The sequence below is a fragment of the Diabrotica virgifera genome, chromosome 4 (assembly GCF_917563875.1).
Source record: "Diabrotica virgifera virgifera chromosome 4, PGI_DIABVI_V3a".
Classification (NCBI taxonomy): Eukaryota; Metazoa; Arthropoda; class Insecta; order Coleoptera; family Chrysomelidae; genus Diabrotica; species Diabrotica virgifera.
In genome coordinates this window covers 135256262-135278446 of record NC_065446.1, presented here as the reverse complement: position 1 = coordinate 135278446, position 22185 = coordinate 135256262, and positions in this window count along the sequence as shown.

Genomic DNA, 22185 nt, shown 5'->3' with positions numbered 1-22185 from the left:
GCTCGATTTAAAAATAATAGCAGTGACTTGGTCTTTATCTGGGTAAAAGGACATGCCGGAATCAAAGAAAATGAGATAGTGGATGAAATGGCAAAGAATTCAGCAACTTTAAATGAAATAGTAGATTTAACAATCTCCAGCGATTACATTCCCGAATTGCATAAAAAATTAAGAAAAAAATGGGAAACTATTTGGCTTAAGTTTGTACAAACTTCGAGGAATCCATACACTAACATACACCCACAACTTCCGCAAAATATCCCACATATATTTGATTATCACGTTACTCGATTTTATTCCACATCCCTAAGTCGCTTAAGATTAAACCATGGCAATTTTCCTGCACATTTAGCTAAAATAGGAATGCGTATCAACTCTCTCTGTTCATGTGATAACTACTCTACTGCAGATTTAAATCATATAATCTTTAATTGTGAACTTAATAAAAACCATATGAAAGCACTAATTGCTAGACTTCAGGAGCGGAATGTAAGTTTACCGCTGAATATTTCACATCTACTAAGCTTCAATACCAAAACTATTAATGATATTATCATACAATTTCTTAAAGATTCTAAAATAAAAATTTAATATGACATCTTCAATCTTCAACTTTCAAATATCTGTGGCAAAAAGTTTATCTAATGCCATCCCCTCTTTGTGAACACACACACACACACACAAATACGTACAAATTTTCTCCTTCGATTTCGTGGTGCTGGTAGTTAAAAAATATGTATTGAAATAGTACACCAATATTTATATTTCTTTTTTGGTCTTGAACAAGCGCTAAAATTATAATTTATCGAGAGAGTAATTTTTTGATGTTTTTAGTGAAGTTAAATTTTTTGAATTGTCAGATTGTTTTTTCAATCATTTTTACATAGTAACGTGTAAAGTTACGTGTTTTAACAACGTGGCGATAATTTATAACGAATAATGAGTAATGTAACAGAAAAAGAAAAATCTGTTGGAAGTATTCCAACATTTTCCCCGCCGCGAAAAGAAGAATTAGAATAAAATCAAGAGATGAGTAGAAACAATAAACAAAGGTGAACTATTATTCTAACAAAATCAAGAGATGAGTAAAAACAATAAACAAAGTGAACTATTATTCTAAGAACAAAGGCAGTAAATAAGTTAAACAATAGGGGGCAAAGGGCAAATCTTTGTAATCGAACGAATACAAGGGCCATTTGAAGTTTGAAGATTTGACATGTCTCCAATGGGAGTTTTTTGAAAGCATATGAATTTTAGAAACTCTATTAGAAACAAATGAAGTCCAACGAGAAGGGTGAGATCTAATCCAGCACAGAGCAATTTCTGAATCAGACCACAAGTTTATAGACTCAAACGAGAGCTGGTTTTCAAAAATTGCGCAAAGTGTATTTGTTAATTGAGCAAGAAGGACCATAGTGCAGAGTTCAAGACGAGGTAGTGATACAGTTTTAATTGGGGTTACTCGAGATTTAGATGTGAGTAAAACAGAAGAAACATAGTTGTCGTTATAAACGGTTCTTAAATAAACACAGGCAGCATATGCTTTAATGCTACTGTCAGCGAAACCATGTATTTGAACATAATTAACAGATTTGTTAAGAAACATGTATCTAGGGATTTTTAATAACTTTAACTTGGGAAAACATTTAATAAACTTATTCCAATCGTGAGTAAACGAAACATTTAATGGTTCGTCCCAATTAACCTTTAACAACCATAATTGTTGCATTAATAGTTTCCCTATTACAATCAATGGGCTAATTATACCAAGAGGATCGTACATACTTGCAAGGACTGAAAGAGCCTTTCGTCTTGTGAGTGCAGTTTCGGAATGCGTTTCAGGAAACGAGACAGACAAAATGTCAGAGGCTTGATTCCAAGATAAACCTAAAACCTTATTTGTGGAATCAGTTAGAGAAATGTTGCAAGGTTGTTTGGATTGAGATTCGTCACATATTTTTAGAAATTTAGAAGAATTAGAATGCCATTTGTGTAACTGTAACCCAGCGTTACCGAGTAACTCAGTGAGTTGTTCATAAGATGATTCCAAGTCTTCAAAGGAATTAGCACCATACAATATGTCATCCATATAGGTGTGATTTAGTATTATGTTTGTAGCTTTAGGGTAATTTTTTCTACCTCTGATAGCAATTTCATTTAGGGTACGAGTAGCTTCATAAGGGGCCCAATTAGTGCCATAAGTAACTGTGAGCAGTTCTATGCAACTAAGAGGCTTGTTGGGAGAATCGCGCCAGAGAACATTTTGCAAAAAGGTTTGCTGGGGGTTTATCATAATCTGCGATACATTTTCTGTATATCTGCAGTGAACACATATTTATGCTGTCGAAATCTAATTAGAATGTCGAACAGTTGAGGCTGTACCTTATAGCCTGTAAGGGTTATGTCATTGTGGGAGTAACCAGTAGTAGTTTTACTAGAAGCATCAAAAACTACTCGAAGTTTAGTTGAGACACTGTTGTCTTTTAAAACACAGTGGTGTGGCAGAAAGTATTTGGGGGTAGCAATTGTTTCTGATGAAAGGGGTATATATTTACCAAGTCCCAGTTGTACATATTCATCTATGAAAGCTTTATAATTTTTTAAATGAGTTGGGTTTGAATGTAGACGTTTCTCAAGAGATAAAAATCGCCTTTTCGCAGTGTGGAATGAGTCGCCAAGTTTTTTAAACTCTGTGGGAGTCTTTAGGGGTATATCTATTTGAAATCTTCCATTTTCTAAGATTTGACAAGAAGATGTAAAGATTTGTTCAGCTAATTCGTCTTCAGGAGAGAGAGAGGAGTTTTTGTTGAGATTTCTTCCATATCCCAAAATTTTACTAGAAGTTTATCTAAATGGTTATCATCTATAATGGGTTCAGATGTTTGTACGAAAAATGATGCATTTTTTTTATGTTTGTTCCTTTCTTGAACAATGTTACCTGCAACAATCCATCCTAAATTAGTGTCGTGAAGAACAGGGAGATTATTACCTAATTTGTAAATACCTTCTTTTATTAACTCATAGTATACATCCGCACCAAGCAGAATATCAATTTCGGATGGTTCGAAAAATCTACTATCAGCAAGAGTTATATTTGCAGGTAATTTTATAGAGTTAACATCTATTGGCACCTGAGGTAATTTACAAGAAATATTTTGAAGAACAGCACATGTTATAGGAATTGAGAAGTCGTTAGACCGAGAGTGTATAACAATATCTACCATTTCTGTGGACAATATAGAATTTTGAGAAATGCCAGAGATATGTAGACTTCTTTTAAAGGTAGGGCATTTAATTTTAGAAATAAGATTTTTTGAGGCAAATGAGTTTTGACTTCCTGAATCAAGAACAGCCTTTACTTCAACATAAGTTCCGTTTTTTTGTATATATTATTACATTTGCCGTTGCTAACAAGACATGAGTGTTTCTAGAAGAGCACGCTGAGAGAACTGCGGAATTTTCATCTGGTGAAACATTTTCAGATGGTTCGTTGGCGTTAGTGAGTGGAGTAGAAAGACTTGATTGCTGTGATTGATCAATTTGCAAGTGCTGACTCCTACCAGGTCGCCAATTATGGGAGTTGTGAGAGTTCATACGATTTGTCTGAAATGGAGAGTCTGAGAGTACGAATAAAATTATTTTTATCAGTGTGAATCAAATTAGAGAATTTTTGACAGGAATAAATTTTATGACCAGCAATATTACAAAACAAGCATTTTAAATCACGTGATATCTGAGGGTTTTGAATTTGAGAGTTGTAAGAATTTTAGAAATGTGAGTGTAATGATGTTTTGAATTGTGGTTTAGTAGATTGTTTAGTTTCAGTAGAATTAAGATCTTCTAAAGCATTACACCTAGCTTCCAAAATTTTATAAAATTCAGCTAAAGTAGGCAATTGAGATCTATCTCTATTGGTTTGATATTCCCTTTTTGTACCAAAGTCCAATTTTCTTACAAGAATGTTAACTAATAGTAAGTCCCAGTTATCTACTGGACATTTCAAATTTTTTAAGGATTCTACGTTATTTCTTATTTCGTTTAGAAATTCTCTTAAATTGTTTGAATTGCCTTTAACAAGTGGTGGTGTATCAATAATTAAATTAATGTGAGAGTTAATTATAGCTAAATTATTATCGTATCTTTTTTCAAGAATTTCAATAGCTACTAAGAAATTTTCATTGGTAACGTTAAGTGAATCTATTAAAGTTAAAGGTTCTCCTTTTAAAAATGATTTAAGATAAATAAATTTTTGAACATTAGTGAGACCTTGGTCTTCTTTGATTAGAGACGTATATAATTGGTAGAAAGGGACCCATTTTTGCAATTCACCTTGGAAAATAGGGATTGATATTTGAGGGAGCTTAATAGCTGAATGTGAATTTTTATTAGTTTGACTATTAATATTAAAAGAACTATCAACATGACCTGAAGGCTGTGAAATATTTGCTAACTTACGCCTTATTTTGGCCAAAGTTTGACAATACAGATCTTCCAACTTATCTCTGTCCTCTACATCAAGTTTTTGTACATCTAAATCTTCAATATGGTCTTGCGTCAGACCATATTGCTCAAAGTTATGAATCAAGTTATTTTCTTTAATTCTTAATAAATATTCATCATTTTGGTTATTTAAATTGTTTTCTACCCAATTTACTATTCGCGTTATATTTGCCTTGATGTATTGGCGAGATTTCTTTTTATCTTCCATAATTGTAGATTCAAATTACATTAAAAGCGTAAACTATTACAAAAATACAAAATATTTTTGAAAAATAACAGTTACCTAAAAATTAAAAATACTTTAAATCCCACCTCTACAGCTGGTAATGTGAATATGGAGAAATGTCACTTTTGACACTCTTGAGATTTGAGATTTTTCACTTTTATGTCAATAAATTACATCTATTCATCGAGTATTACTTGAAAAATATTCCTTGTAATTATTCTGGAGCTTCTCGGGTAAAAAGGATTATTATTTCTTTTTCGAGAATCGAGATTATTATGTACTTCTTCTTCGGGAATCGGGATTATTATTTCTTTTTCGGGAGTCGGGATTATTATGTACTTCTTTTTCGGGAATCCGGATTAGTATTTACTTCATTTTCGGGAATCGGGATTTATTTCTTTTTCGGGAATTTAGCCTGGGCTGGGCAATCAGCAATAAAACGTAAGGTTTCTTTGTGATTTGTGTACCTATTTCCAATATTATTCCAACTATTTTTGATCCGGTTCGATATAGGGCCAATGTAAAAGAATGGGGTATTTGCTACCGTCTTCCTTACTATGGGGATGTAGATAGTTAATAACGGGAGTCTTATTTAAATTTTTATTATAATTTTCAAATACGTACAAATTTTCTCCTTCGATTTCGTGGTGCTGGTAGTTGGAAAATATGTATTGAAATAGTACACCAATATTTATATTTCTTTTTTGGTCTTGAACAAGCGCTAAAATTATAATTTATCGAGAGAGTAATTTTTTGATGTTTTTAGTGAAGTTAAATTTTTTGAATTGTCAGATTGTTTTTTCAATAATTTTTACATAGTAACGTGTAAAGTTACGTGTTTTAACAACGTGGCGATAATTTATAACGAATAACGAGTAATGTAACAGAAAAAGAAAAATCTGTTGGAAGTATTCCAACAGAAAGGTTTTTTTTTGTTAATTTGTTTCAGTTCACTTATAAAGCCAAGAGGTGAGAATCATTCTGTTTTAGACATGTGCCTTTCAATTTGGCTATGAATATTGTCTACCTCCTGTACAGCACCGTGTCGAGGAATGGAGTTCTTCATTGTTAAAACCTCCAGGTCTGGATGATTTTTAAGTAGAGGAAAGTCGCCAAAGTCGACAACAGAACTTTGTAATAGTCTTGGTCATTTTATGGCATGGACGGCATTATTTTATTTATGGCACTGATTTTTTCCTTTGGAATTTCTTTTTTTGCGGAAAGAATTTTAGGTACAAGATTAGGTGGAACTTTCACTTCTGCAGTTTTTTTGCTGCGGCGTGAGACTACTGGATTAGCGTAGACTTACTGGCTTTATTGACATTTTAGTAAATTTATCTTCAGTGTAACTTTTTTTAAAACATAGCTCGGTTTCAGTCATGTTTTTGAAAATCTTAGAGAATCTTTGGTAAATAGACAAATTTTAGTTGTTTTGAACACTATTCATAATCCCTAAAATCTGACTCTTTCATTTGAATTATTTGAAAGGTTTTTTTTGTTAATTTGTTTCAGTTCACTTATAAAGCCAAGAGGTGAGAAACATTCTGTTTTAGACATATGCCTTTCAATTTGGCTATGAATATTGTCTACCTCCTGTAAAGCACCGTGTCGAGGAATGGAGTTCTTCATTGTTAAAACCTCCAGGTCTGGATGATTTTTAAGTAGAGGAAAGTCGCCAATTATGGAATACCATTTCGTTTTGGGGATAAAAAATAATACCTTTATGGAGATGACAACAATTTAATGTTATGACACATCAGTCATACATTTTTATGTAGTAATTAAAAGCCTTCTATTAAATATCTTAATTAACAAAAAAAAATCGAACAAAAAAACAAAATCCCAAATGAGTAAACAAATATGGAATATGTACCCATATATTGAATATAGGCATAAACCAACATATCAATAACAAAAATGGACATACCTAAACATCTGAGATCAAATAAATTTAAATAAGAAAAAGACTAAGTTTTCACTCTAATGGCATATAAAACAACATAATGCTATTCTGCATCCCACCAGAATGAAAACAATGGGAACCTTCTCTGGTTACACCTCCGAAGCTTCTACAATTTGCAAGCCATACGGATGCTGAGACTAAGGAAGATGAGGGAATTCTACAATTTGCAATTCACGTCCCATCTGCTCAGCGCGGTAAAGTTCAAACTAGAATGGTTCCCTTCATACTCCACACAGAGTAAATATAAATCAAAAATGAATAACCATTTTCAATATCGTTGCAAAACGAAAACACAGCCGAACCATATTCTAGTCCAATCAGAGAGTACCGCAAGCACCCCTACCGGTTTCGAAACTTATAATTATCTCATCAGGAGGCACATATGCTGCTCTCCCTGATCCAACCAAAACAAACCCCAGAGTGCAGTCCCGGATTGCAACGAACGAAATGGCATAGATGCCCTAGCGGCAACTGCTAGCAAAAAGACTACGTTTTCACTCTAATGGCATATAAAACAACATAATGCTCTTCTACACCCCACCAGAATGAAAACAATGGGAACCTTCTCTGGTTATTCATTGAAAATGGTTATTCATTTTTCATTTTGATTTATACTTACTCTGTGTGGAGTATAAAGGGAACCATTCTAGTTGGAACTTTACCGCTCTGAGCAGATGGGACGTGAATTGTAAATTGTAGAATTCCCTCATCTTCCTTAGTCTCAGCATCCGTATGGCTTGAAAATTGTAGAAGCCTCGGAGGTGTAACCAGAGAAGGTTCCCATTGTTTTCATTCTGGTGGGATGTAGAATAGCATTATGTTGTTTTATATGCCATTAGAGTGAAAACGTAGTCTTTTTGGTAGCAGTTGCCGCTAGGGCATCTATGCCATTTCGTTCGTTGCAATCCGGGACTGCACGCTGGGGATTGTTTTGGTTGGATCAGGGAGAGCAGCATATGTGCCTCCTGATGAGAGACTAATAAGTTTAGAAACCGGTAGGGGTGCTTGCGGCACTCTCTGATTGGACTAGAATATGGTTCGGCTGTGTTTTCGTTTTGCAACGAAATTGAAAATGGTTATTCATTTTTTATTTATATTTACTCTGTGTGGAGTATGAAGGGAACCATTCTAGTTGGAACTTTACCGCGCTGAGCAGATGGGACGTGAATTGCAAATTGTAGAATTCCCTCATCTTCCTTAGTCTCAGCATCCGTATGGCCTGCAAATTGTAGAAGCCTCGGAGGTGTAACCAGAGAAGGTTCCCATTGTTTTCATTTTGGTGGGATGTAGAATAGCATTATGTTGTTTTATATGCCATTAGAGTGAAAACGTAGTCTTTTTGCTAGCAGTTGCCGCTAGGGCATCTATGCCATTTCGTTCGTTGCAATCCGGGACTGCACGCTGGGGTTTGTTTTGATTGGATCAGGGAGAGCAGCATATGTGCCTCCTGATGAGAGACTAATAAGTTTCGAAACCGGTAGGGGTGCTTGCGGCACTCTCTGATTGGACTAGAATATGGGTCGGCTGTGTTTTCGTTTTGCAACGATATTGAAAATAAAATAAAAATGTGTACCATTTTTATTGAAAATGGTTATTCATTTTTAAATAAGAAAATTGTGAAAAATGAAAGAAGTAGCTTAATTCACTTGCAGACATCACAGATCATGTATGAAACTCTGGACCAGTACAATCATAATGAGCCCACTTACACTTAATCCACTATTCCATAATTAGGCACCAACGACTGCCCATATTTGGATTTGTACGTTAGTTCAAACTAATGTCAACATTTTTTCAAGTCGTAATGTTTTAATTACAGGTCATAAAATATCAAAATAAAGGTGTTATTGATATACGCAATAGCATACCAAGTCTGTATTCATACATAATAACCAATAATACTTGTTGAATATATTTACCTTTGAAATTTTCTGCGAGACGATAAAACAAAACGCGTCTGCGAGACACGTATCGTTCGCGCATCTGACACAGAGGTGTTAATACGATAATAAAGAGAGCGCCTGAAATAGAGGATGGTCTTGTAGTGCGCTTCCAACTTATATTTTTGAAGAAATCAAGGAATTCCGTATTAGGGCATTATTCCATATTTGATTACTTTCCTCTACATCTCAAACACAAAAAGAAATGTGGGAGTTTCGTTTTTGGAGGACGCAGCTGTCACTCCAAGTGATACGTTGTCTAAGATGATTTTCTTTTAAAACGTTTTCTATAATTTTTCTGATCCCACTGGCTAGGCAGTTTCCACTTCGTCCCTGGAGAGTTGATATCCATATTGCACAATATGCCTTATTCGTTGTGGATAAATGCCCTGTTAAATTGTACATAGTAAGTTTTGGTAAATAAAAGTAATTACGATCTTGTGCAAGTTACTACATTTTCCAAGTCAAAACATAAAACTGAAATGTCACTTTTTTTTTATCATTTTATTTTCCTTTTCGCATAGCTTCCTTTTCTTTAGTATGTTTTTCCATAGATTCGGCTTCAGTAATATTTTAGTCTATTTTTTTTCCTTTAAGTAAAAGGTGGAGCAGGTTTCACACATGGCTTTTTTTGGTTTGTGAAAACTATAGTTAAAATTATTAGTACAAAATATATACCTGTACTGGGTGTCCCAATAAGAAAGGCTCTCGGCCATATCTCAGGAACCGTTTATAGTACAGCTTAGAGAAAAAAATAATTATAACAAAAGTTGCCTCGGGAAAAGCCCGGAAATTATTTTCATAATTGTAGGTCCACCGCTAGAGGGCGTAATTGAATATCTAAAATTAAGAAATCAAAATTTTACAAAATTTACCTAATGAAAGGGCACTGGAAATCCAATCATCGTATTCTTCATAAAATTCTACGCATATTTGATTTCACAAGTTTAAGTCTACCTTTGCCAATAAGAGGTGGGGGTGAGTGTGAACCATCTTATTAAAAAATGGCTGTAAGTCCGGTTCTGCTAAATCTAATTTTGCATACATGGTCTTGTTGAAAACAGCTCTTTTTCGTCAATGTAAGTGTCTTATTTTCGAAATAACCTAATAAGTAATATGCAAGCTAGGATGCATTATTTAATTATTTTCAGAAATCTAGTTTTCTTTTTAAAATATTAAATACAAGTATGCATTTTTAATCCTGCATTACAAAATTAGACCAAATTAGCAACATAATACCGAAAACCGCATGTCGATACCTCGTTTATATCTCGAGATATCTTAAGAAATGTGTAAATTTTAAACATAACTGTTACTGTCACCGGTAAACGAGGTTAAGGAAAAGTACTGTGCTATGGAAAAAACAAATAAACATTTTCCAGATGTAAACGTATATAATTAATTAAAACAACAATAAGACAAACAACACTATAAAATATAACAAAGAAATAAAAGCAACTACTTACTTAGTCTTAGTGACTGCCTAAATGTTCAAATTTTTGCCCGTCATTTTCGATGCAAGCATTTACTGTTTCAAGTATAGATTGAATAGCAACAGATTCAACTGTTTTAGACTTTTATTTTTGGGGACGGATTAAAGACCTTGTTTTTGCCGCTAGGCCCACTACGCGAGAAAACATGATATATGATAATATAGAGAACACGAAACGCCATTCAAAGCATTGCGAAAGCAGAAATTGAGACTAATGTTAAATCTACTCTTGAAAGAGTAAGCATCGACAATGATGAGCAACAATTTGAACATTTAGGTCATCACTTGAAGCACGACAAATTAAATAAACATAAAGATATACTTAGACATTATTGTTAGATCATAGGCTTGACAAAATTCGTGCTACATAATTTTTTTAATACCCCGGTAGCTACAGTCTCAGAGAATTTAGGAAGTGAGTTCTTGCAATAATATTTAATATAAAGAAAAGAAGTTAATAATTTTTGGGCGCCATCAATAGATCAAAATCTATTGCCATATTATGTCTATATAAGAATTACAAAAAAAATACTCAAAATGGTATCCCTTTGAATAGCAATCGGTACTTACCATTGGTGTCTGAGGTAGTCTGCATGTCCTATTACAATAAGGATCAGAGATGGATTGTGCAAAGAGAATAAGAAGACATATAAGTTTAAAACATAATTATCGTTTATTCATGTAGAAACATGTTCAGAAAAATAAAATTGATCTGGTAAGAAATAAAAAAATTAAGTCTTTCGCGTTTCTTTTAAAAGTTCGAGAAAAAGGGAATTATAAAGTTTATTACAAATACCTGGTGGCGATCTGCTGTTGTTGTACTGCTGGATCTGGGTAGCTCGTTAGAGCTCTGGGCGATGCGGCGAACTCACTTTCACTTTATAATTTTAGATTTAAAGTACCATTACACAACTGTTATTTATTATATGAAAGATAAAAATTCCATAGTCTTGTTTTATAAAAAAAGGTAACTGCGTATTTTGATTATTAGTGACACATTTTACTGACTTGATGGTAAAACAAACTTTGTTTAGACAATTGGTCGTTAGTCAAAAGACCAAGAACTACGTTCGGCGAAGATTGAATTAAGTTATTTTTGCAAAAGGCATACTAAACGCCGTACTAGGAACACTATTCCATTATTATACCTGACACAACACAAAAAATATACCGGTATGGTATTTACGACAACACATCGCACTTGCGATTTTCACTACAGAATCACTCAAGATTCTATTCTGAGCCTAACTCGGCACAGACCAAAAAAAAAATTGGACGTCTTTACTGCATGTCCGCTGGAACTTAGTTGCCTCCTCTTGTCCTAATTTCGGACAAGATTTCTTTCTCTAACCTGAATTCACCTCCCATTCTGGCAGTCATCACCCACTTTGTCCAATAATGATCATTCAAAACATTTCCCTACCAATCGGGTAGCGAGAGAATCATGATCAGGACATCCTACAAATGCCATGATTCTTCCTTTCGACCAATACAAACACGCTATCCTTGCAATAACAAATCTATGAGTTTTCACGAAATCCGCTGACTCGTAATCTCACGGCCAATTTTGAGAACTCAATACTTGAGGGTTTTATCAATACTATTGACTTATTTATGTCGACATTTCCTGTTCCAATACAAACAGTCTACAGACTTCTGTCTGAGAAAGCCATAAAGGCTCTTTATACTTTAGCCAACAACACAGCACGTGTTCTTTTCTAGGTACTTGAATGTCGACGAAAATTATTAAGTCTTAACTTAGCGTGAGACTTATTGAAACATATTTCTTGTGCAATATGCGTCTTACTTTTACCCATCACGACAGGGTCGGACTTGGTTATATTTAGACGGTGAATTTGAGACTGTTTCACACTAAGTAAGTAGTTGCTTTTATTTCTTTGTTATATTTTATAGTGTTGTTTGTCTTATTGTTGTTTTAATTAATTATATACGTTTACATCTGGAAAATGTTCCTTGTTTTTTCCATAGCACACTACTTTTCCTTAACTTCGTTTACCGGTGACATTTACAGTTGTTTAAAATTAACATGTTTCTTAAGATATCTTGAGATAGAAAAAAGGTATCGACATGTGGTTTTCGGTATTATGTTGCTAATTTGGTCTAATTTTGTAATACAGGAATAAAAATACATACTTGTATTTAATATTCTCCAAACAAAGCTAGATTTCTCAAAATAATCAAATAACGCATACTAGCTGGCATATTACTTATTAGGCTATTTCGAAAATAAGACTCTTACATTGACAAAAAAGAGCTGTTTTTAACAAGACCAAGTATGCAAAATTCGATTTAGCAGAACCGGACTTACAGCCAATTTTTCGTAAGAAGGTTCCCACTCACCCCCACCTCTTATTTAAAAAGGTAGACATAAACTTGTGAAATCAAAAATGCGCAGAATTTTATGAAGAATACGTTGATTGGATTTCCAGTGCCCTTTCATTAGGTAAATTTTGTAAAATTTCGATTTTTGATATTCAATTACGCCCTCTAGCGGTGGACCTACAATTATTAAAATAATTTCCAGGCTTTTCCCGAGGCAACTTTTGTTATAAATATTTTTTTCTCAAAGCTGTACTATAAACGGTTCCTGAGATATGGCCGAGAGCCATTCTTATTGGGACACCCGGTACATTGAGAGTTTAACTGTTTCTATGTTATTTTCAGCACAGTAATTAATATATAAATCGTACATCTTTGGAATTGTTAATGTTGCTTCCAAATAGTTTTTCTGGCTATTGTGGTTACAGTAATAGCGTAATAGATTCAACTACATTAAATTTCTTAATATGATCCATAACTGCCTGCTTTTTCTCATTACTAATTTTTCTAGTATCAGTTTTTCCTCTCATATCTTTTTTTGGAACTTCGCGATCAACAGAATGTACAGTGTATACTGGTTTTTGACTAATATTTAGAGTTCATAAAAAAAAATTTTTGCATACATTTACTTTCTCCTCTTCAACTTTAAAAAAGTATCTAAATGAATAGGTACAACGAGAAGCAACTTTTGTAGTTTTTCGCCCTTTAATATATTTTCAGTTACTTGCTTAAAAAACACTTACTTTTCATTTTGATTTAATTCATAATAATAATTAAACCATATTTTTCGGTCATTTTCACCAATTTTTTGGCGCATTTTTATTTGCATTTTGCAATCTTTTCTATTTACTACCACTTTTGCACTAACCTGCTTTCCTCTTGAGCTAGCATATTCTTTACCTGCCTGGCAAAGCTTTTTTCGTAAATTGTTTTTCCAATATTCTGGTCTGCATAATTTCTTTCTCACAAACGTTTTCTTAACCTTTTTTGACTTATTTAGTTTTTTGATTCCAGATTCTTTTTCGTAATTACTTCATTCTCTTCCTCTTCGTCTGTCTTTAAAGTCTCGTTAGTTTCTAACCCAGGAGCATAAAAAAAATTAATTTTTTAGATTATTTTTATTTTAATGGTAATAAAATTTTACTACCTTTTGCCAGAGTCAATAATTATTTCCGCGTTTTCTATCATATATCTTCTATTGTCTGTAAAGGGGTACTATTTTCCCTAATAATAATATTATCACTTGTAGTGTTTTGCGGCCTTTCAGATATAGTGCCTTTGTCAGCAAGCAGAACGTCATCACATTTCTCACGAGCTAAAATTAATAACACTACTTAATAGAACTGAAGTTCTTAAAATATTAGTTATAATTTTAGGTAATTGATAGGTACTTAACCATTTTTAATACTAAACTTGTTCTGTTCATGGTAGTTTGAATAAATTGGCACCCAATTTTTATATTTACATATGCACTCACTTCTAATTTTATAATACAAGCAGAAATTATTTCACTAATACTATAACAACGGTGAACTACTATTTGGGAATTACAAAGTGCTAACTGTATGTAGATACAACCCTGCTAAATTAAATCGACGAACAATCGCTGCAGATAGAACTCTGCGATTATTCTAAAACAGCTTCCCGTGGTTAGATGGCTCTACGGTTTATTAAATTCGATAAAAAAGAACACTCAGAACCTTATTGGGCTAAAATTTACAATTTGAGAAAAGGTCCAGTTAGAACTTTGTTATTGTAAGTGGACAGTGGACGAGTTATTAATGAACAATAATGGATTTAACACTATGAGTATTTCAATTATGAGCCATATTGGACAGTCTATCTATATAGACAAGACGAATACGGCGGGTTCGTTGGGAAAAATATTCCCATGAGATTTTTTTGCATAATTACATTCGTGAGACATCCCAGAATAAGATTCAAGAAGTCGCCCACGTGAAAAGTGGTCACATTTTTTTAACAACTTTTTTAATCAAATTGCAAAAATTATTATTTTTTGCCCGGACAATTTTTTTTTGGTTTTTTGGACAATTCTGGATTAAAAAGGTCTCTTATAATTTTTCTCTAAATTTGATCATTTTCGAGTTATAAGCAATTGAAAATTGACAAAAAAGGCTTAATAACTCGGTTAAAAGTTATTATTATGAAAGTCAGAAAGTGACCAAATCAAAGTTTAATGCCCCCCCTACAAGATCCTGAAGAAATTTTTGTCATTATTTTATTATTAAGCTGTTATTTTTAAGTAACAATAATGAGCGCCATGCACGTGTTAGGCGGTCGTAAATGCTGAGTGCGACAGAGATGCCATTCTGGCAGTCCAATTGTGCATCTTACTTGCACTCACATTTACAGCCGCGTCAATACGATCTAACCGCCCATTGTTATTAACTAAAAATAATAGCTTAGTGATAAATTTATAACACAGATTTCTTCAGGATCATTTAAATGTTGATTTAGTCACTTTCTAACTTTCATAATAATAATTTTTAAGCGAGTTGTTAAGTCTTAAAAAGGGTCATTTTCTAGTTTTTCAAATTTTAAATTGTTTATAACTCCAAAAAGATTAACTTCAAAGAAAAATTATAAGAGACCTTTTTTGCCCAGAATGGTCCAAAAAACCTAAAAAAAGTTTGTCCTAGCCAAAAATATTGATTTTTGCAATTTGATTAAGAAAATTGTTAAAAAAAATTGAACCACTTTTCACGTGGGGGACTTCTTGAACCTTATTCTGGGATGTTTCACGAGTGTGATTATGCAAAAAAATCTCATGGGAATATTTTTCCCAACGGACCCGCCGTTTTCGCCTTGTCTAATACTAAGGTGCAAAATTAGGAAATGAATTCAGTCAAAAATACCGTCAAGTGTAAAACAGTCAAGTAGTGTACTGCCCAGATATAAAAATTCCACCAATATCTCAATTTCCTGTTTGTTGATCACAATATATCTACTGGTTCTTTCTGTTGCCCAATCGCATTTATTTCGTTTTGTTGATATTTACAAAACAAAATAAATAGGAAATAGTCTTACTAGTAGGTACCAGCTATCTGTAAGAGACTCATTAATGTTCAGCTCAGTGAGGTGCTATTGTTCGAGATGTACAATTATTCCATCAACAAGAGATCTACGTTATGTAATTGCCAGTGGCGTAGCGTGAGTGTCGGCTGTCCGGGGCGGAAGACAATTTTGCCGCCCTCTTATTTAACGACGTTCTACACCTTCGTTGCGGGGTATGCCTCTCAGAGGAAAGGGGGGAAATATATATGCAAGCGAAAGTTGGTAACAATGCATTTATAGCAGAATACTCAAATCATATGTTTCAGTATTGAATACTTTATAAAAATAAACTATAATAAATTACGGAAATTACGGAATAAATTACGGAATTAATTATAATAAATAAACCTATACAGAAGTAAAAACTTCAAATTGTATTTTGGTATAAAATAGTTTATTTAAAACTTCTAAAAGTCATCCACATGGATTGCAAAACGTTTTCGTTCTGAACAGAACATCTTCAGTAACTGGAATGAAGTATTTCCACGTTAGATTAAGGCAAAAAGGTTAAAATTGTGACTGTTAATAAGAAAAATATGTGGAGAATACTTACATTCCGCAAAGTAGTTGTAACTAGCACACCAATGAAGGTGGTAACTTCATAATATATGGCTTACATTATACCTTTTGATAATGTAAGCCATATATTATGAAGTTACCACCTTCATTGGTGTGATAGTTACAACTACTTTGCGAAATGTAAGTATTCTCCACATATTTTTTTCATTAACAGTCACAATTTTAACCTTTTTGCCTTAATCTAACGTGGAAATACTTCATTCCAGGCACTGAAGATGTTCTGTTCAGAACGAAAACGTTTTGCAATCCATGTGGATGACTTTTAGAAGTTTTAAATAAACTATTTTATACCAAAATACAATTTGAAGTTTTTACTTCTGTATAGGTTTTTTAAACTATTGGGATTTTCCCATTGATTTTATAATAAATAAATTAAAAATAAATGGTACGGTAAACCATCCTCATTTTTTAATCTGTTATTCCTTACAAAAAAACCTTTAATTTAAGCACAAATAATTAAAAATCGTAAATTTGGGTAAAAAGTTATTAACTTTTTAAGAATTCCCATAAGAGCCCATGTTAAAACTTAACTTTGACCCTTAATAGTAATTAAACGGCACGGTAAAACAATTTTTAAAAAATCAAATCTTAGTTTTTTGACGTTAACTATAATATACTAAAATTGCATGCAAATCCTAATTCTTTGCCGAAGGTGTAGAACGTCGTTAAGTATTTTTTTTGCACGATTAATTATTTTAACTGTTTACCGTGACAGATTTTACGTCAGTAGGTGACATTTACTAGCAACTCGACGGTAAGTAATCCAACTCGACGGTAAGTACTCCAACTCGACGGTAAGTAATTCACGTACCGTCGAGCGTCGAGTTAAAAAATCTAATTTTAATTTATTTTTTGAAAGAATAAAGAAAACTAACGAATTATTTATTAATATTGAAACTTCTTAGGCCTATAGCCAACATTTTTTCTCTTCAAATACGCGATCAAAGCTGAGAACTTGGAAATATCAATGCCATCATAAAGAAAAACGGTGGATTTAATCATTGAATATTCTGCCCAGAGGCTTCCAGGAGCTTTCAACTGCATATGTCTTTGAACGAAATATGCCAATAGAGTCTTTTCTTCGATTCTTAAATTCTTGCCTTCGCACCATTTTTTAAAACTTTGGTAGGTATTTTGATAACGGATTTTGGATTTTTCGGGAATAATTGCGGAACACCCTTCTTCCCAAGCCCGTTCAATTTCTTCAAATTCACTTTCGCTCATATTTTAATTTAAAATAATCAAAATTGTACTTAAAATTATTGACAACTAAATAAAAACTCAATTCTCCATTGTTGTTATGCACCCTAGTTACTACCTAACAACCAAAGTATCTATCTTGATAAAATGAATGAAACTAGTCAATATGACGAAAATGTTTAATTTTATAATTTATAATGGTATCAATCATGCAAAAAACGTTATAAGCATGTCGAACGTTAAGGGTAACCGATCTCAGACAATAATTGGAGTCGTCGCTCCGCTCCTCCTCCAAACAATTGTCTTCGATCGGTATAAAACTCTTACCGTTCTCCATACTTAATATACTATAATTTAATGTATACTATACATTACATACAATAATTATAGAGAACTTTTCGACGAAAAAAGTCATCATTATTTTGCATTATACAGGTAAGATTTTAAATAAAAAAGTTTATCCAAGTTTTCAATCACGTTTGTTAATACAATTTTTATTACTTTAACCAATTAGATACATTGATATGACTTAGGTATGGTCGAAGCGAAGATCGGTGGGATATGCGCATTTTATCAATGAAATTCGATATTTTTAAGACATTCCAAAAGCCGCTACAGATAAAATGTTTTAACAACCCATTAATTAGTCAGAATTAGTCGACGGATATTAGTACAGTTAAAATAATTAAAACGATAACTGGACGATAATGATTTAATTAGTGAAATTTAAAGTTTTTTTCTACTTTAATGACAAAAAAAGCAAGCTCATTAGCAGAACCCAATTAAGAATTATTTTGCACATCATATTTAAAACATTATTTGGTTGAAAAATCTCATTTTTGTTGACAGGGATATGTTACTATCAACATTCACACAGTGTTGCCAAACTGAATTTTGTTATTTTGAGTGTAAATTTTCCCACCGATCTCAATGGGTACAATACCTATCACTTGAGATTAGGTATACCTTGACGATCGACAAGATTAAATAAAATCAATTTTTAATTAGAACTAGAACAATACTATAATGTTATATTTTTATTTTTATTGAAAAGTAATATGAGTATTTGTTAGAATTAAAAACAAAACTTCCGTCTTCAATTAAAAATTTATAAGTCTACTTTTTTTAAGAGTAAAGTCTTTTATTGCACCGTCAATGTTTATCGCATCACACACCTCTTGCTTAATAGACAAAACAGCCAAATTAGTTAGTCTTAGAATACTCATTGTCGATCTTAAATTATTTTTAATCAACTTTAATTTTGAAAAACTTGTCTCACAGCTGGCAGTGCTTATACCAGCTGAGAAAAGTATTCGGAACATTATTAAAATATTGTCTATTGTATCTTCCAGCTTGGATTTAACAATAAATTTAAATAATTCAACTGAGCCTGCACTAGTCAATTTATTTTCGTTGCTTGTAGCAGCATCTGGATCTAATAATATAGCCGGCGTTAGATATGCAAACTTATTCGTTAAATTCTGTAGCTGTTGAAAACGCTCAAAAATTTCTACAATAACTATCTAACGAAGAAAACAGCTTTCGTCTCAACTCATTTTCACAAGACAAGTTAGCATCTCTAGTTCCGTCATCAAAAATATGCTTTCTTGTTCTGCGCCTCCGAGGTTTTATGGGAATTCCAAGTTCTTCACATATATTTTTTGCATAACCTACAGCGCCATTTGCCCATTCCTCTCTTTTCTCTGTCAATATCATCTGCAAAGCGTTTACTTTCTAAGCGCACAATCTTATGTCAAGTCCCCTTGTTTGTAAATATTTTTGTGCATCATTCACTTCATGTAGCACCGGTTACCACAGGCCCAAAAAACAAAAAAGAAAAATGACTGCATCGAAACTAATAAAGCACCCGAATATGTCCTAGTGTTTAAGCTTTCACTTGCCTCTGTCAGTTTTCCGAAAGTGACGAGAATGTCTTTGTAATGATGCCATGTCACATTTACGGCATCGCCTCTTGCACTCCATCGCGTGTCTTGAACCCTTTTGCCTGTAGCTGCTATGAGAACTTCCCAACAATGTTGTGTTGATAAGAAAAAAAAAAAAAAAAAAGAATGTCAACGTTCTAAAGTGCCGAAAAAAGTTACTGAATCCACCTCAACTGAGGCAGCGTGTAAACAAACTAGGTTTAACGAATGATTTGAGCAATGTACGACTTCAGCTTTAGGGTTTATTCCTTTGAATTCTTTGCTGAACCCCTAAATACTTTCCAGCCATAACAGTAGCATTAAAATATGCTTGGCCTCTACAGTTGCTTACATCTAGGCCATCAGTTTGAATCTTGTCCAAAATCATCTTTGAAATTCCTTCAGTAGCTTTGTCTTTAATTTCAATGAAATCTATAAAAGATTCCATTACTTTTACTTTCTGATTTTAAATTACTACGTATCTTAATACCTGACTTGTTTGATATTTATGAGAAAGATCTGGAGTGCTGTCGAAATTGAATAATACTTAGCCTTTTTTATTTGTCCGATGATATGTTGGCGAATGTTGGTTAAATTTTGCCGCCCCCTAAAAAGTGCAGCCCGGGGCGGATCGCCCCTGCCACCCCCACTACGCTACGCCACTGGTAATTGCACAGCTCGAACAATAATATCCCACTGAGCTGAATTTTAATCTCTTAGATAGCAGGTACTACTATAATGTTTTTAATTGGAATTGCATTTTCTGTTTTGTAAATAGCTACTTACTTACTCCGTGGCGTTACAACCCTTCGTGGGTTTTAGCCGACTCAACAACATGCCTCCACTTTTCTCTGTCTTCAGCAACCTCCATCCAATTCTCCACGTCCATAGCTTTCAGGTCTCGTGCTATATTATCTCGCCACCGGAGTCTAGGGCGTCCGCGTGGTCTTCTTCCAGTTGGGACTACCTTCCATACCAGCCTTACTGTTCTTTGGTCGGAATGTCTTGTGGGTAGGGATGGCGGTTGTTGACAAAATACCGGTTTTCGGTTATACCGGTGTTTTTACTTACAGTTTAACCTGGCGGTTATAACCGGTCAAAAAACCGGTTATTCCAAAAACCGGTGTTCGGTTTTTTAATTAATCACCAATACCCATTAGGTTACGTGTTTCATTTAGATTCCACTTTAGTTTGCAGTACCTGCTCTATTCGAATTGGTTTCAATATTATCGAAATCGATACTATTGAAAGAATAAATAGATACCAAGATAATCAATAGATATATAAACGGTTCAGGATGGTGTAGCAGGGCATAGCTGGACCCATGTGTCCGAAATATGTATGTAGCATCATCATAGTAGTCTCAATTTAAATTCCATACGAAACGAAACATATTGGTAAAGCAACGTATCTCCCGGGGTAAACCTAGAGTGTCGTTCTACATTAATAAACCATCTACGTGCATTTGTTGTTTCATTAAAAGGCGATAGATCACCAGCTGAGCCCGAAGATGATACAACCCATATTGTGCGAAACGATTCTAAATTCTGAAAGATACATACCGTCAAGAAATTGTAACTCCTTTATAAATCAATTGCTGGATGATGAATTAATAGGAGGATATTTTCAGGATGACGGGGCTCGCATTCATACAACGCTGCAAAATTTGAATTTTATTATGGGCTATTTCGACATTAGGGTAATAAGTATACTTACGCAAATATGCAAGTAAAAAGGTATGAAATATGCGCATAAATATGCAGTATTTTACCCAAAATTATGCACGTTTATCTAGAAAATATGTATGTAATTAAAAACAATATTTACAATATTTTTTTATTTACAAACATATTTACAATATCTCCACATGGTGTATTAATTAACATGTATATATTTTACTAACTAAGCTAATTAATTAAAGATTTAAGTATTTAAGTATTTTACCAAATAAATAATTGATATTATTTCGAATTGTGGTAACAATAAATAATTATCAAATGCTGTTCAAAATGTTCTAACAAATACTTATGGCTTCTATCTGATTACACAGAAAAACTTCTTTCGAGAATAACTGATGTAATTGGGGCATTGTTCAAATTTACGATAATAGTTGGTTCTAAATTAAGTGCTTCGAAAAATGTCTCAGCTAGTACTTGAACCACTTGAGAAAGAATCTGGTAATAACCACTGTTTTTTTCCATGGTTGCTTTAAATTTTTGAAAAATTTCCTATCCAATATGTATTACATACTTTTAACGTTTTGAAACAATGATTCAAATTCTTTTCTTTAAAATGTACTGTCTAACAATGATAATTATTTGGAGGATTCTAATTGAGTAATAGTTTTCTGAACAAAACTATAGTTTGATTTTATGAATGACACCACGACACTGAACGGTTTATTTGCGGCATTTTCAAAGCACAATAACTATTCACAATTACGAAGGCACATGTTCACGGCTTATTTTACAACAAAAGCGAAATGGGCCGTCAAAATAAAAATTTTTACCTAGAGATATAAATTGGCTGATTTTGGAACCTTTGTAACCCTAACGTGCCAGAACTGTGCACATAATAATAAGGCGCTCTTTTATTAGTTACTACATTCAGGTACCCAAAATTTGAATAAGTACCAAGAGATTATAAAATAAAATTAAATATTGAGATTTCCAAGCAACTTGTTACAGTAATATAAAAATATATGTATAGTTACAACTAAAATTTAAAATTTTATGCACTTTATGCAGACTTATATAAAAATATGCAAAATTAGAATTTTTTGCATTTTTTATGCATTAGAGTCGAACCCGCTTATTAGAATCCCTGTTATAAGAATATCCCGGTTTATGGAATATAAATTCAAGTTCCCGAAACATTTCCATTTACGCCTTAATAAATTTATCTGTTTATTGGAATAGGATCTAGGATTAAGAATATTTTTTTTACAA